General features: G+C 47.9%; 1 protein-coding gene across 5 annotated transcripts in view; it reads left to right on the forward strand.

The window, feature by feature from the left end:
• Positions 1 to 7,645: 7,645 nt before the first annotated feature.
• The window catches only part of TELO2 (telomere maintenance 2), an 863,005-nt gene continuing 853,072 nt past the window's right edge, over positions 7,646 to 17,578 (forward strand). For 2 of the 5 annotated variants that reach the window (XM_069210625.1, XM_069210622.1), the window contains exon 1: positions 7,674 to 7,809. The gene's annotated coding sequence lies outside the window, so the exon portion shown is untranslated. Of the gene's footprint in view, positions 7,810 to 17,578 lie in introns of all 5 variants that reach the window. The other 3 variants (XM_069210626.1, XM_069210623.1, XM_069210621.1) reach the window with 3 other exon arrangements.

The following is a 17,578-nucleotide window of genomic DNA, read 5'->3' on the forward strand; positions in this document are numbered from 1 at the left end:
CAATCGCTTGGAGGATTGTGCGCCAGAAGGAGGCAATTTTCAGGCAGTGCCACAGTATGTGTGTAAGTGTTCCTTCCTGTCCGCACCCACGCCAACATCCTCCATCCCCACGCTCCCCCCACCCAGCCATCCGAGCCGGTGTATAATACATATAATGGGCTATTTCAGGAACATTTCTTTGGTGTTTGTGGCACGCGCTGTGACTCTTGCTTGATGGAGTACATCGCACCACTCTCTATCTGTAAAGGTGCGTTTTAATTCCATTTCCCCTCTCTATCTGTAAAGGTGCGTTTTCATTCCATTTCCCATCTATGCCTCGCAGGGGTGGTAGGAATTACAGCTGGCACTACCAGAAAGGCATAGATATCAGACAGGAGTCGTTTGTCGGTATCCCTAGTTATCAGCCACCACTCGAAGCGGGAAAGGGGTCAACTCGCATAAGGGTTTACAGTGGGGGAAGTCACCCAATGGTGGACTGCGAGGTATTGCCAACATGCAGTTGCTGGGAGCCCATATGCTGCTTGAAGACGATCGAAGTCCATGACTCCATCCTCAGCAAAGAGATCTCCTATCCTCTTGCAGTTTGCTTCCTGCCAGGGTGTGAAAGCGGAATTGCCCAGCGCAGGAGGAAAGTCCAGGTTGCCGATTAGTGGCATCTGTAGGGAGACCGGTGTGGACAGTCCCTTCTTAACCTGTACCTTGTCCCATACTCCCACCGTCGCCCGCAGGACAGGGGAAACATACACTCCCTCCTGTCAGTGTTTCCTCGGCAGCCAGGTCACTTTCCAAATATGGACTGCTGCCACTGCCTGGTCAATAAAGCACCAGTATTTCTCAGTGAGAGGTCGGGCCCATTCGACCATGTACCGCAGTTGGGCCGCATAATAATAGCTCATCAGGTGGGGGACTCCCTTGTCCCCGTCTGTTTGAGGCAGATATGCCTGAGTCTTTGACATTTTGGCCCTCTTGCCTCCTCAGATGTACTCCCATGTACGCACTTGCATTTTATCTATAAGGTTAGGTGGCAGTTGCAGTGGCAACATCTGCATAATGTAGAGTATTTTAGGTAGGAGTATCATCTTTATTGCCACCAAACGGCCCAACCACGATAGTCCATGTGTCTTCCACCTTGTCAGGTTGGAATGTACCTTCTCTAATATCATGTTATAATTGTGAGCCACGGTTGCCTCGATTGTGGGGTGTATCCAGAGACCCAGGTACTTGATGCCATGTGAGGACCATGAGAATGGGAGGGTAGCCTCCAACGTTGTCCGTTCGACCTCTGGGATCATGAGATTTGGAAGAGCCGATTTAGTGAGGTTGGTTTTAAAATCCAATCCTTTGCTAAATGCTGTGAGTTCCACCATGACCCCCACAAGGGAGGTTTGGGGTTGAGACAGATGGAGAAGCACATTGTCTGCATAGAGTGCTAATTTGTGCATTCTGCCCCCCATCGGCACTCCATTTATATCTGGGTTCTGCCGAATGTGCTCAGTGAATTGCTCCATATACAAGGCAAACAGCAGAGGCGACAAAGGGCACCTCTGGCGTGTCCCCCTGGAAATAGGGAATTGCTGCAACAGCTCTACGTTCACTGCGACCATACCATAGCTCTGGGTCTATCATAGGTGCTTCGGATCCACCCACAGAATCTAGGTCTGAGCCAAACATGTCACAGGATCTCATGAAGGTACCGCCAGTCTACCTGGTCAAAGGCTTTCTCCACATAAATGGAGAGAAGGAGGGCAGGGGTTCGGGACCAATGGACCTTATCCACCAAGTGGCATAGTCTCTTGGTATTGTCGCTACAAGATCTTTCCGGTACAAACACTGTTTGATCTGGGTCAACCAGACCCTGCATATACGGGTTCAGCCAGCAGGCCAAGATACCTGTGAAGATCTTAGTGTCCACATTCAGTAGCGTTATGGGCCTGTAGGAGGAGCATAACAGCGGGTCCTTCCCCGGTTTGGGGATAACAATGACCATGCCCAGTTGCATTGTTGGGGGTGGGAGTGCGTTATATAGCCGGGCCAACAGGGGGGATATTTGTGCCTCAAAGGCCTTATAGAACTCAGCTTGGAAGCCATCCACTCCTGGCGCTTTACCGGTTTGCAGATGATGTATAGTCCCTAGTACCTCCGCAGGGGTAACGTCCTTCTCCAGTGTGTCCCTGTCTGCGGTGGGGATCCGGGGCAATGGGATGGGGTTCAGATAGTCGTCTATGTCCTGACTCTCAAGCTCTTCGGCAGCGTATAAGTCACAGTAAAACCCCTCAAACTGCTGGAGAATGAGCGCCTCCTGGCTCGTCAGTGTGCCGTCTGGTAAACGCACTTCCACCACTCTGCGGCTCGCTGCCTGCATGCAAAGGCGGTGGGCCAGAAGTCAGCCTGCCCTGTCTCCCCCTGCGTAGAATTTTTGCCCAGTTCGGAGCAGGGCATATTCCGCCCTATCCCCGCCTAAGGCCCACAGCTGTTTCCTGAGGGTGGTGAGCTGTCTTCTCACCATCAGAGAACCTGTCCTGCTATGTGTAGCCTCCAGGACTCTTATTTCATCCTCTAGTTGGAGACGTTTCTCACGGCGGCCTATAGTCAATCTCGCTGCTATCGCTATAAATTGGCCTCTGATCACTGCCTTGAGAGTTTCCCAAAGAGTTGTAATATTTTTTGTGGGAGTGTCGTTTATTTCCAGAAAGGAAGTTAGTGTTTCCCTTATTTCAGCTAAGATATTTTCATACGCTAGGAGCCGCGTGTTAAACCTCTAATGCTTTTTGCTGGTGTTGTGAGGAGACAGTGCGAGGCGCAATGTGACCGGGGAGTGGTCTGAAATAGAGGCCACCCCTATCTCAGACTTGGTAACCAGAGTAGTGATGCGGAAGTAGTGAGCAAGAGGTCTATGCACGCATATGGTTGGTGGGCAGCCGAAAAAAAGGAGTATAACCTATCTGTCGGGTGGTGCCAGCGCCAGATGTCTGTCAGTCTTGCCCCGTCCAACCACTCCGGGAAACCCTTTAAAAAGGCTCCTGCTTGGCCATATCTCTGGGTGGACCTATATAGCTGGGAGTCCGGAACTAGGTTAAAAGCTCCACCTACCACAATGTCCTCATCTGGTGTTGTCAGTATCCTCCCCAATGCATCTTTCAAAAAACATTCCTGGTTCTCGTTCGGCCCATAACTATTGGCTACTGTTAGTCTACGCCCGTGAATGTCCATATGTAGTGAGAGGAGCCTCGCCAGGACCTCCGCCTATGTCTGTGTTACCTTCCCTGGAAAGCTACTGCCCAGTAAGATAGCCACTCCCGCCTGCCTCCATGTTCGTGAGGAATGAAACTGATGATCAAACCAGCAGGACTGCAGTCTCTTCCAGTCTGATTGGAGTAGGTGGGTCTCTTGTAGTAGACAAATATCACTCTTCGACTCACTAAGCTGCAAAAGAAGGGCCTACCTCTTCACAGGCGTGTTAAGACCCCGAACATTTGAACTAAGAATGTTACCATTGAGGCAATTGGTGTAGATTGCTATGGGTCGGTAAGATGGTTCAATCAGTAGATAGCACAGCATCTAAACCTGTATTCGGTGGGGTTGCAGATTATTAACTCCACTGGAGCAAAATAGGAAAAGAGAAGGGTAAGGGGAGAGAGGACAAACAACTGGGTGTGAACGTTGAAAAATAGTCCCCGTCTGGGAACTAACGTAGACATATTCGGGGGTGGCATGGTCCGCAGTCCACCTTTGTGCGACCTCCTCTCCGTGGGGTTGGAGCTCCGCCGCTCGATCTGCAGTGGCTTGAAGGCTTGTCTTTACCAGGTCATGGTCGCCCGGTGCAATCATCTCCTAGGTTGCATGTAAGCCATCAGAGGAGGGGGAGGGAAGGTCCCCTATGATTTATTGTGTGTCATCAGTGGTCTGAGTCCACCTCTGATACGCTGTCCTGGCTGCGACGGCTCCGGATCAAGGCTGCTCTTTCCTTCTGACTTACAGCCGTCATTGATTTATGGGGTTTATTCCTCCTGTTGCAGGGTTTTGAGCGGCCCCTATTTCTTCGTGAAGGCTGCTCCTGGGACGGCGACTGCCGAGACTGTCCCCCGATGCCCAGCGACATCCCCTTAAGGGCTTGTGCTTCTTCCAGTGTGCGAATGCTGTGGATTTCGTTCAGCCAGATGAAGTGCAAACTAAATGGATGGCCTCATTTATATCTGATGCCTCCTTCTCATAGGAAGTCCATGACCGGCTGAAGGGTTCAGTGGCGCTGCAGCATCAACATTGACAGGTCTTGAAAGAGGCCAATTTGATGCCCTTCAAATTCGATCGCATTTTTGTCATGAGCTGCCACCAGTATGGTCTCCTGTTGACCATAGTAGTGCAAACAGGTCAGTATATCTTGAGCCTGACCCACCGATTTGGCGGGTGGCCAGCCTTGTGTGTTCTGTCTAGTATGATGGTCAGGTCCTTTAACTCCGAAGCCACATGTTTAAAAAGTCATGCTACAAAGTCCTCTAAAGGGCCCGGTGCTGCCTGTGTCGGCACGTCTTTTATACGAATATTAGATTGCCGGGATCTTTTTTTCCAGGTTTTCTGATTGATACTACAGTTTTTATCTTGCAGGGTGTGGAGCTCCCATCTGTGAGAGTCAACTTTTTCCTCCCATGCGCCATGGATCTGCTCCAGTGTGTCCACATGCTGACCCAGGTCAGTCACCTCTCTCCTGAGGTCCTCTGCAATTTCCCACTTCAATGTGGCAAAATCCTCACGGAGGGAGCCAAAAAGTTGTTCCATGAATGTCCTTCTCAGAGGTGCCTCCCCGCCCTCTACCTGGCTCATGTCTGTTGTCGCCCCTACCTCTGCCACGGGGGTCCCTGGTGGAACTGTTTTCTTGGCCGGCGTTTTATTGAAAAGGTCTTTAAGGGAGCCCTACTTTTTGCCATGTCTCTGGGACGCCATTCTTGTCCGTTCTCAGTCCGTCGAAGTTCAGTCTCTTTGGCTTTGTCCCGGTGAGACCGCCGCTCAAGAGTGCACTCCACTGGCGTCTGGATTGCCACGCCAGCCCACAGCAGGATCCAGCGCCAGATCCCCAATCTGTGTCTGGGGTAGGACACCCCTCCTTACGGTCAGCGGTCCCCGCAGTGGGAGCACTCACCGGGACAGGTGGTCCAAATGTGGTGTCTCCATAGGCCTGCCCGGTAGGCTCCAGACTATCTTCACTGGGTCGACTGTAGACCTGCGTTTGATGTCGGAGTGGTCGTTCCTAAGTGGCGGAGATTCTCATCAGTCTCCCCCAATCTGCCCTCCAAGAGCTCAATCTTACATCCCTTCGATATTGCTTTATGGTCCTGTTTGGGCCTCCCACGGTATCTGTCTGCCAGTGCCCAGGCGGACGAGAGGCCTCGCTAGCCAGCCGCCCAGGCATCCATTAAAGACTACACTGCTGGGCCTTGACCACCTGTCTTCTGGGGTCCCCAGTTAGGCACCAGCCACCGTTCCCCTTTCTCTCCCATCGGCGTGGCTCTCTGTGGCCGCGGGCCCTGGCTCACCTGTCAGTCCGGGCCCGTGACCCGTCCCGTTGCACCAGCCCGCGTCGTCTTCTTCCTTGGCCCGCTGCGGTCGTGGTAGGGCTCTGCACCTGGCGGGGCAACCTCCTCACCCAGGATTCAGGGTACACCTTGCGGCCCCTCTGCTCTTCGCCCTCGTCTGCCCGTGTCTATCGCCGCTCCTCTTCAGTGCTGCCCTGCAGCTCTGCGACTACTTTCAGGCCGATGATGGGCCCGCCGCTGTTTCTGGCACCTCAGCTGTCTCTGCCGCTCCCTTCATTGGGTGCTCAACTTGCCTGTACCCCCTCTGCAACCGCCTATCAAATGCAGGGAGTGGGGATGGAGGGGGGGAGGCGCTGGTCTTCCACCACACGCCACCCGATTGTACCCTTCTCTCACCAGAGCAGTGCACGTGGCCCAGCTACTGCTCTCGCTCAGGCTCCGTCCCGTGGCTCTCGTCTTCCAGCCAGGCACGGGGCTTCTAGGAGGGCCGACAAGCTTCATCCCCTCACTCAGCTGCGATTTGGGGCTCCTGATCTGGTCTTTTACTGCGGCCGGCAGCAGAGCTCCGAGAAGACGCTCCTACTCGGTGCCCCTTACTGTTTGTTTTAAAAATATTTCTCTTTTACGCACCCCTCCACTTTTAAAGGCCATCAGCCGCCACTGCTGGTAGCAACCCTAGCTGCTAGTGACTGGATTACTCTGATGGATAAAGATGACGAGTAGCTGCCACCACAGAGCCCTAGAGCGACGACAGAGCTCATCTTCAGTGAGTGTGCAGCAGCCAGGCAGGGAAGGGTAAAGCCAGGCCAAAGTCATACATGACAACATTTTAGGACAGGAAAGTGGGAAATTTTAAAACAAAAATTGGGAAAATATAATTTCCCAAATTACTTATTTTGAAGAAGATACTATTTCAGGCAGGAGACAGCTAAAATAAAGCCATTTTTGGGTTGCAAAATTTGGAGTCTCACGTCTGAATCGGGTCTGTTTCGCATGTATGCATAGTGCCATTGGCTTAAAGCACACCATATTCTGTAACTCTTTTGTTGGTCTGTCATCTTCAGGTAACTTCATAAAATAATCTGAAATATAACCTGAAAGACTCAGCTTCAAGACCTTTTTAGAGCTTCTTGTTGCTCAAAAGAGTGTAATTTTCCATGCACTTCATTGTTAGTTTTACTTGCACAAAAGTGTCAATCTAAGTTTCACGCTCATTTAGTCATTGAATGTCACTCATAAGTACACTGAAATCATAGAAATGTCACACATAAGCAGTCCGAAAACTTGGCAGTTATGTAAAACGCTTTCTATTTACATCTGCTGTTTGAAGTATGTATAGATAAAGCCCAAAAATACCAGCTTTAGGTGATTTTGCTTATTTTTGTACTGGCCAGTACATCAACATACTGGTGCTCAAGGCTTTAAGTGGGCCGGGTCCTGCCGGTGCTCAGCACCAGCAGTTCTAAAAAATAAGTGCTGAGACTGGTCCCTATCGGGCTCTCCATTATTGCCCTCACCCTCAGGATGAAAAAACATCTTAACTCGGCACCAGTACTACCCTTCAATGCCTTTTATGTAGCTTCAAAGAGCCTGTTTATAGTTACTACAGGCTCATTATTTCAGAACAAAAACATTTTTAATTTTATATACAGCAAAGCTATTGTTGTACCTGTTTATCTTTTGCAACTAACAACCATTGACAAAGCCAATAGTCCAGGATTTTGTTTAGGTATATTGTCAGTTGTATTGTATATCTGGATGCAATGACAGAAAGAAGCAGCAAAATACTATTTTGACACACTATGCTAAGCACAGAATCTTTGTTTAGGTGTTTTAAGCCACGGCCTTAATGCTAAAGGCCACGCCCCTTTAAAAGACTCTCTCCCCGCAGTTTTTTCATCCCACTTAAATCCCTGTCGGTGGTCAACACCGGTCAGGTGGCAACGATAACGCTTGAAACTACACCACAGTCTGAGGTGCCGGCTATCATGCGGCTGGGGCACACTTTCCGGAGCAGCGAGGGCGTTTTCCGGTGCAGCGATATGATATTAGAAGGTGCAGCAGCCGGGGAAGTACCTCGGGCAGGATCTTAGGGCGGGTCTTTGTACTAACTAACCAATCGCAGGGCTTACACTGAAACTACAGCCGCAAAGACCTGTTTAATGCCGGCCAGAGCTTGTCATTCAGTTTAAAACATGCCTTCTGGTTGCTTCTTTATTCTTTCGCATGTTAAAATTCAGAAATAGTTGGATGTACAGGATCTTCTTTTGGGAGGTTGGAGGTAAGTCTAGTACCCATGTTTGGTAACTTCACGCCTGATTAGGTATGCGTGGCAAAACGCGATTCCTTCAATAGATTCAGCTCCGAACGATAATAAAAATGCTTTAAGCGCGGTTCCTTAGTTTTAGGAATGACAATTACCAGCGCTCTCTCATTTCCCAGGTCTGAGGGCGAGATGCTTGTCCCTGCCATGTGTTTTTTTCTTTGCATGCTGGGACTTATAGCCTCAGTGTAATACCGACAACAGTTATACTGCACAATTAAACTGCAAATACGAAAAAACAACTGCATGAGGTACTTGGGAAACGAAATCTATGTATTCCCACTTTGCAGTGTATCTGTGTGTGACATTTCACTGGCTTTAGTGCAGTTCTTTAAATGGCCAGGCACTATCCGGTACCGAGTACCTGCACTTCTTTAATTTGAAGGGGAGAGTACCTGCACATCTCAACACAGCTGCAGTACATTTAATGGAAGAGTACCGGCACTTCTGAGGAGCAAACAGGTCCTCTAACTAGAGTACCTGCACTCCATGTTTTCATTTAAAGCACTGCTTTGGTGGAAATCTTTGGGAGAGCAAAGCAATTGCCCTCTCACTATGGACAGATTACTTACTGGTATTCTCCATTAACCTGTGCTCAATCACCTGGTAGCTTGGCACAGAGCAGTCCGGCTTAACTTGGAGGCAACGTGTAAAGTATTTGTGCAACACTAGAAACAGTACCACAGTGAAAACACAGCACAAAACTATGTCACACCATATTTAGAAAAATAGGTTAATCTGTAATAAGTAACACAAGACCAAAGTGTCAAAAATCCAGTCAGTAGAACCAATGAAAATAGCGCTAAAATTCAGCAAGAGTCAACTGTGGATATCTGGTCATGCCAGACAAAATCCCAAGTCCAGGCTGCCCGCGGTAGAGCGTGGGCTAGCTACAGGGACTCAGTTAAGCCCACAGAATGAGAGGACCTTAAATCCTGGTTGTGGAGGTTTGCGAGGTTTTGCGTCGGCGATGCGTCACGCAGTAAAGGTGATACATCAGTTCCGAGGAGCTGTGATGAAAGGTCCTGCATCATTATCTAGTTTCCCGTCGATGAGGGCTTGCAATACAAAGTCAGGTGTTAGGGATGCGTCGCACAGTTGAGATGATGTGTTTGTTCAAAAGAACTGTGAGGCTACAATGCGAGAACCTGCATTGTCGTTGAGGCTGCTGTCAATAAGAGATTTGTAGTGGGAGTAACCGCGATGGAGAAGCTTTGCACATTGGTAGCTCCAATGCGGGCTGTAAGGTTGATGCAGAGTTTTTGCACTGAGAGAAACCTCGCAGTAGAGGCAATGCATCAGTTCTGGTCAGGACTGTGCCGCACAGCAGGCGAGAAGCGCTGGTTCTGCTGGAAAAATGGATGAGGTGGTAGAGCACCTTCAAGTCCACTTTCAAGGACCCAGGACTGGAGTGGCACAAATGGCAGGGTAGGACTCACAGATGGCAGAGTCCCGGTGCTGAGTTCAAGGTTATTGGCGCCTTATGTCCCTCAAGCTCTAGTCAGGAGGCCGGCCAGCTGGCCGTTGGAGTCACTTTGGAGTCCTGAGTTGAACAGATGCAGGTCCAGTCCTTGTCACCCAGGAAAGCACGCAGCAGTCCTTCACAGCAGGAGTCCAGCAGAGTGGCAGTCCTTTCAACTGCACAGCAGTCCTTCCAGGCAAAGTAGCCACAGGTCCAGAAGTATACTGAAGAGTTGGTGTCTGTGGTCCAATATTCATACCTGGGCTTTCCTTTGAAGTGGGATATGCTTCTAGAGGTTTCACTCAATCAATCAGTTTTTGTAAAGCGCGGCTACTCACCCGTGAGGGTGTCAAAGCGCTGGGGGGGAGGGGCCTCATCCGAAGAGCCACGTCCTGAGGTTCTTAATGAAGATGGTGAGCGACGGGCTTTGTCTGAGGTGCAGAGGGAGGTTGTTTTAGCTCTTTGCTGCGATGTAGGTGAAGGATCGTCTTCTGGCGGTGGTTTTGCGGATGCCAGGGATGGTGGCCAGGGCCATCTGGGCAGAGGGATTTGGCGGGGGTGTGGAAGGAGACACAGTGGTTCAGGTAGGTTGGTCCTGTGTTGTGTATGGCCTTGTACGTGTGGGGGAGTAGCTTGAAGGTGATTACTTTCTCGACCGGGAGCCAGTGGAGGGTCCTCAGGTGTTGGGAAATGTGTTCTCGGCATGGGAGGCCCAGGGTGAGTCTGGTGGCAGCGGCGTTCTGGATGAGTTGTAGTTTTTGGATGTTTCTAGTCAAGGTGCCGGCGTAGAGGGCGTTGCCATAGTCGAGCTTGCTTGTGACTAAGGTGTTGGTGACTGTCCTGTGACAGCATTCTGGGATCCATCTGACAATCTTCCGAAGTTTTCAGAGTGTGTGCCAGCAGGAGGAGGCGACTGAGTTTACCTGTTTTCCCTTTAAAGTCCACAGGCCCTCCTGCCTTCCCTGCCCTGTCTCCAAACAAACTACATGGAGTATGTAGCTTTTTGTGTGGAGTCTGAACGGAGCCCATTCAAGTGTAAGCAGGTCTGTGCCCAGCTCCACCCTCTCATCCTACCAGTGATGGCCCATCAAGGCACACCTTTGTTGTGTGTGGATATATAAAAGGAATACACAAAGCCTGTCAGCTACACCCAGTTATGTCAGCTTGAGACAGACTGCACACACTAAATAGCTAAGGCAGGAAAATGTCCACTTTCTGAAAGTGGCATTTTCAAAATTGTAATTTAAAATCTGACCTCGCCATAAAAGAAGATTTTCCATTACAATTCCAAAGACACCAAACATAAACTGGTTACCTGTTCCCATTTTGAAGTTACAGCTAATTAAATGTACTAAGTTAACTCCAATGTTATCCTGTGGGAGATGTGGGTCTTACAATAATGAAAAACAAATGTGTTTTTCACTACCAGCACATGTAAAACGTAAAATAACATGTCCTACTTTTTAAATACATTGCACTCTGCCTTCTGGGCTGCCCAAGGCCTACCATAGTGGTGACTTATGTTTACTGAAAAGTAAGGTATGGGCCTGGCAAAAGGTTTATTTTACCAGGTCGAAATGGCAGTTTAAAACTACACACACAGGCTGCAGTTGCAGACCTGAGACATATTTAAAAGGACTACTTAAAGAGGTGGCATATCCAGTGTGGTAGACTAACTAGTAGCATTTAAATTACAGACCCTGGTCACGTGGTGCCTCATTACTAGGGACTTACAAGTAAATTAAATATGCCAGTTGGGGATAATCCAATGTTACCACATTTTAAGGAGTGAGCACGTGCACTTAGCACTGATAAAGTGCACAGAGTCCTAACAGAAGCAAAAACGAGATCCACAGAAAAAGGAAGACCACCCCAAGGCAGACGGGTCTAACAAATATGTTATACAGGCAGCTACAGCTAATTGCCCAAGAAACAAGTGGTTCATTTGCAGGTGTAAGACAGAATAAACTATCAACAATACAGGAGGGTCAGTGGTTCAAGAACTTTGTTAGAGGGGCCATGGATTGCACGAGACAGAAAGGTGCCACAAGGGAATGGCTACGTGAGCTCGGTGTGTAAAACCCACAGCATAGAGGGCACGTTTTGAATCAAGAATCCTCTGAACTTCAAACTCTGGGTGACCATCCAGGTTAATGGGTGGAGGAGAGGGACAGATGTGGGTGTGATATGGTTTTAGGAAGGAAACGTGAAACACAGTGTGAATGGGTAAGTAATCTTACAGTAGGAGTTTAACAGCAATGTGGTTAATTACTTTTTCCAATTTGGAAGGGACCTATAAATCTCGGTTGCAAATTGCGGGGACCCTGTAGTCATACATTTTTTTGTGGTGAGAGAAACCTGATCTCTCCTTTGATAAGCTAGTGGTTGCTGGCGATGTTTGTTAGTATTCTTTTCCATGTTTACCTTGTCTTATTATAAGTGTGTTAACACCTCTTGTTAAGGGTTGGAGAGGTGTTTTACAAAGTTTTGTACTGCTGGTACACTTTCAGATGATGTAACAACACTTTCAGGTAACATTTGTGGATGAGTGCCTGTTACACAATAGAAGGGGGATACCCCAGTGACAGAATGCTGTTAATTGATGTACGCAATTTATACACAAAGTAACAAGTATTCCCATCCTTTAGGAGTTGATGTTAGTGTCTCCCTCCAGTACCTGATTTACTAGTTGTCTGCTCAGCAGTTTGTGGATAGTAGGCAGACAAGAGTTTAGCATTGATGTGCAAAGAGTGCCCCAAAACCTAGAAATGTACTGCAGGCCTCTTTTGGAAATAATGACAGAAGGCCACGTAACCTCTTGATATGCTCAACAAATAAGGTGGAGAGAGTCTTGGCATTGGGTATCTGTTTTAGGGCAACAAAGTACACCTTCTTAGAAAAAAGATCAACAACTACCCAAATAGTGTTATAGGCATTGGAGTTAATCAAATCTGTGATAAAAACTGTACTAATAGTATGCCAGAGATGTAGGGGTACTGGCAAGGTTCACAAGAAACCCGCAGCAACAGAGACACCTTGTTCTCTGAACAAATGGGGCAAGTCTTGACATAATCAGGCACATCCTTGGACAGAGTGGGCCACCTAATTGCTGACAGTTAGCTAGTCTTGTGAATTTCAGGATGTCTAGCTATAGGGGTTTCATGATACCAAGTCATTGCTTTCTGTCTTAATTCCTTAGTAGGAATATATAAAGTGGTTCCATGGTAAGGAAGATTGTTATGGACATGATTATCTTTACCAATTACCAAGGAGGTTATGTTCTTCTGGCTCATACTCAGCCTAACCCTGTTCAGGAATGACTCCTATTCCCAAAGATCTACTATGTGTTCAGGAGCTATGATGCTCTATGGTGTCTGTTCCTGAGAATTTTGCTTTGAGTAACCCCACCTGGATAACCTATAGCCTTAGTTTATTGTGTGCCTGTATGGTAGGTGGTGATGAAATGTATTCGCTGAAGAACAACCACCCCACTTGTCTCAGGGTCAGTGCGTTTGATGACTAGAGGAACTGGAGATTCTTACGATCAGTATATATAGTAATGTTATGTTGAGCCCCTAGCAGATATTTCCTCCATTTTGGAAACATAATTTAATTGCCAGTAATTCTTGTTCGGCCACTGTATAGTTATTTTCAGCAGGCAACAACTTTTTGGAAAAGAATGCAACTAGAGGCATGTGTCCAGATGTGCTGTTGCGTTGTGGCAGCATAACTTTTACTACTACTAGGTGTCTGTATCTACAAAGTATGGCAAAGTGGGGTCCAGATGTCTGAGTACTGGAGATGTGGTAAACTTCTCATTAAGTAAATTGAATGTGTCACTGCCCCCTGGAACCAGACAAAAGGCACCTTTTAATCTTTAAAGTCTCGTAACAGGACTTAAAATGTCATAAAATTAGTAACAAATTGTCTTTAGAAGTTTGTAAAACCCATGAAACTTTGTACCTGAATAACTAGTGGTTATTCTGATCCATGGTACCTTCCGGAGATATAATGTATCCCAGGATTTCAACAAATTAAATATGGAATGTACATTTTTCCACATTAACAAAAAGGGTATGTTCTCAGAGTCTTTGCAGAACCTTCCTAACTATGTCTTCCGTCATATTTTGTGACTAACTGAAGATGTTATCAATGTACACTACCACACAAACATCCAGTAGATCTTGCAAAGCCTTGTTTATAAATTACTGGAGTGCTGCAGGGGCATTACATAACCCAAATGGCATGACTGTATTCTCAAATAACCCAAATTTGGTTTGGAAGGCTGTTTTCCACTCATCGCCTTATTTTACGCAAATGAGATGGTAAGTGCCACTCAGACCTAACTTAGTGTACACAGTGGACTTTCGAGCCCAAACAAACAAGATTGGAATAGGAGGCCATAGGTATCTGTTCTTAACAGTAACCTTATTTAAAGCCCAGTAGTCTATGCGCACCCGTAACTCTCTACTCTTCTTTGGTGCGAAAAATAACAAAGATGCAGGGGAGGTGGAATGACGAATAAATCTCAGGGTTAACAACTCATCTTGGTATTCCTTTAGATGTTTTGTCTCGGGTTCAGAGAGAGCCTAGACATGACCACAAGGAAGTGCTGTGCCCTAAATGAAGTCTATGCACTAATCATAGTCCCTGTGGGGAGGTAATTGGGTGGCCTTTTGCTTGTCAAATATCTTGAAAATCCTGATATTCTACAGAAAGTTATGTCATACATTCTTGGTTTAGTGCTGCACGCCAAGGGAGATAAAACTTTCTGTGGCTCTTTGTAGTAATGGGTTTGGCAGTAGTAGGATCCCAGAGTGACAAGATAATGGGACAAATCAATGAGAGTATCATGTAGCTGAAGCCAGGGAACTGCTAATATCGCACCAAAGGTGGATGTATCAGTGAGATAAAACGTAAAGGACTCTGTATGCCCATTCTCACATATAGAGTTATGGGAATGGTTTCATATGTGATCATCTTTCAAGAGAGCTCAGAGCCATCCACAGCTCTAACAGGTTCAGTTTTCTTTGTTTTTTGTTTTTGTTTTTGTTTTTGTTTTGATAAACCATTTTATTCATTTTTATTATCACAACAACATGATAATAGCAGGTCATGTCTGCACCCCAGATTCCCCACGTTATACAGTGACAGTTACATTCAACTCCATGGTCCTCTAGCGGGCATTTCGCTAGTACTTTGGGTCATCTACAGCTACACTCGCTTGGTATAATCATAAGACAAATGGTTCTATAAGCTATATTACATTGTTCGTGTCCATTTCCCCCATACTTTGTGATATCTACCCTTGCAACTTTTCACTTCATATACTAGTTTCTCCTGTTGGGCACACCAATCGACCCCCTGCCTCTATCTTGCTTGGCCACCAGGCATGCTATCCCCAGAAAAATTTGGTCTGCCCTGCTGTTAACCTACTCCCTCAAGGACTCCCAAAAGGATCAGCGGTGGGGTCATCTCTTCCTCTATTGCCAGTACCCCAGAGAGCTCTCTGATCACCGCCTGCCAGTATGCCGCTATGCGCGGACAGGCCCAGACCATATGATAGAGGTCTGTGTTGGGGCATGAGTGTAGGAAGCTGACCTGGCTTGTAGTGGGTACCTTAGGTACTTACACCTTACACCAGGTCCAGCTATCCCTTATTAGTGAAATGTATTCGTGTTCTAGCAGCTTAGGCTGATAGAGGTAGCTGTAGCAGAGCAGCTTAGGCTGAACTAGCAGACATGCAAAGCTCCTGCAATACCACTGTAGTTGCACAGTACTTAAGCACAATAAAAAACACTACTCAGTGTTACCAAAAATAAAGGTATTTTATTTTAGTGACAGAAGGCCACAAATATCTTAGAGGCAATACTCCTGGAGGTAAGTGTTATACACAATATATCCCCAAAAACCAAAATGAAGTAAGTAAAAAGTCATAGGATAGTGCAAACAATAGAAAATATCATAGAATTCAATAGGAAGAAATAGGCCTAAGGGCAACACAAAACATATACTAAGAAAGTGAAATGTGAATCACAAATTCTCCTCAAGGCAAGTGTAGTGTGTAGAGCCCCTCTGGGAGTGTAAGAAAACCACAAAGGTGACAAAATTACCCCACCCCAGAGCCCAGGAAAGTGGGAGTAAAGTACTGCAAGTTTCCTCAGGACACACTACAAGTCGTGATTAGAGTTATTGCAAGGACCAAGCAAGACTGCAAGCAACAAATGGTGGATTCCTAACCTGAAGACCTGTAAAGAGAGGAGACCAAGTCCAGAAGTCGTGAAGATTCCAGGAAGGACAGGAGCCCCTGCCAACCTAGAAGATGGTGCAAAAGAGGATTCTCTGGTTGGAAGAAGTCTGCAGAAGAGCACCAAAGAAGATGGCTGCGGGTCCCTGCGTGTTGCAAAGGATGTCCCACATGGAGATCTTGGATGCAGGTGAGTTGCAGCGCTGGATTCGTCCAACAAGCCTTGGTTCAAGCAATGCCGCGGATTGCGTCAAAATTGCGCTGCCTGGACCCAGAAGGGACCTGGAGGCCTCAAATTGGACTGAGGAGGCAGAGGGGGCTCCCAACACTGGAGGGAACCCACAGATGACCAGGCAGCACCCATGGAGGTCCCAGGACACTGGGATAAAGAAGGTGCAAATTGCGGTTGCTGCAGCACTACAAAGGAAATGTCCCACGCCACCGGAGAAAAACTCAGCGAGTTGAGCATCGCAGGATAGAGTGCTGGGGACCTGGGCCAGGCTGTGAACGAAGGATTCTTGCAAATAGTGCACAGAGGCCTCAGGAGGTGAAGATGACGCAGTGCACACGGGTACTGTCGCAAACAAGGAAGGCAAACTCTTAACTCCTCCAAATTTGGACAGCTGGACCTTAGGACAGTGTGTGTAAAAGGGGTCCACCACCTGTGTTCCAGGGAGCACGCTCGTCGCCAGGAGAGGAGTCCCAGAGAACCGGTCGTCATCTTAGAAGGTGCCTGCTCGATAAGGGAAGTGACTCAGTCACTCCACGGAAGATTTCTTCTGTCCTTCTTGTGCAGGGTGAAGACAGGGAGTCCCAAGTGTGTGCACACCTTGGAAACTGTTGCAGAGATTGGCTGGAGCTGAAATTGCAGGGTCACAGTAGCCCTTCTGGATACTTTGTTGCAGTTACAGCGGGACCTGGAGCAGTCTGCGGTTGATCCGACAGTCAGAGGATGAAGCAGGAGTTGCAGAGGATTCCTGGTGGAAACTTGCAAGCTGAATCTGAAGAGTAACCCACAGGAGAGACCCTAAATAGCCCTGAAAGGGGGATTGGCTACCTAACCAGGTATGCATCTATCAGGAGGGGTCTCTGATGTCACCTGCTGCCACTGGCCACTCAGATCTCCTGAGTGTCCCCATACCTTGGAAAAAAGATGGCTAATGCCAGGGACACACTGGAGGAGCACTGGGCACCACCCCTGGGGTGGTGATAGACAGGGGAGTGGTCACTCCCCTTTCCTTTGTCCAATGTTGGGCCAGAGCAGGGACTAGGGTCCCTGAACCAGTGTAGACTGGCTTATCTGTGCCCTTCAACGTATTTCCAGAGGCTCTGGGAGGCTACCCTTCCCAAGCCTGTAACACCTATTTCCATAGGGAGAGTGTGTAATACCCTCCTCCCAAAGGAAATGCTTTGTTCTGCCTTCCTGGGACTGAGCTGCTCAGACCCAAGGAGGGCAGAATCATGTGTGTGAGGTGGCAACAGCTGTAGCTGCAGTGCAAGCCTCAGAGAGCTGGTTTGGCAGTACTGGGGGTCCATGGTGGAGCCCCCAGGATGGATGGAATTGCCCCCCAATACCAGATTTGGAATGCGGGGGCAATTCCATAATCTTAGACACCTTACATGGCCATATTCGGAGTTACCATTGTGAAGCTACATATAGGTATTGACCTATATGTAGTGCATGAGTGTAATGGTGTCCCCGCACTCATGAAGTCCGGGGATTTGGCCCAGGGTTCGTGGGGGTACCTTTGCGAGTGCAAGGGTGCCCTCACACTTAGTAACTTTGCACCTAGCCTTCAGTAAATGAAGGTTAGACAAATAGGTGACTTATAAGTTACTTAAGTGCAGTGAAAATGGCTGTGAAATAGTGTGTGCACTATTTCACGCAGGCTGCGGAGGCAGTCCTGTGAAAGGGTTTGTCTAAGCTCCTTATAGGTGGCAAAAGAAATGCTGCAGCCTATAAGGATCTTCTGGAATCCCAATGCCCTGGGTACCTAGGTACCATATACTAGGGACTT

Source organism: Pleurodeles waltl, chromosome 10, assembly GCF_031143425.1.
Source record: "Pleurodeles waltl isolate 20211129_DDA chromosome 10, aPleWal1.hap1.20221129, whole genome shotgun sequence".
Classification (NCBI taxonomy): Eukaryota; Metazoa; Chordata; class Amphibia; order Caudata; family Salamandridae; genus Pleurodeles; species Pleurodeles waltl.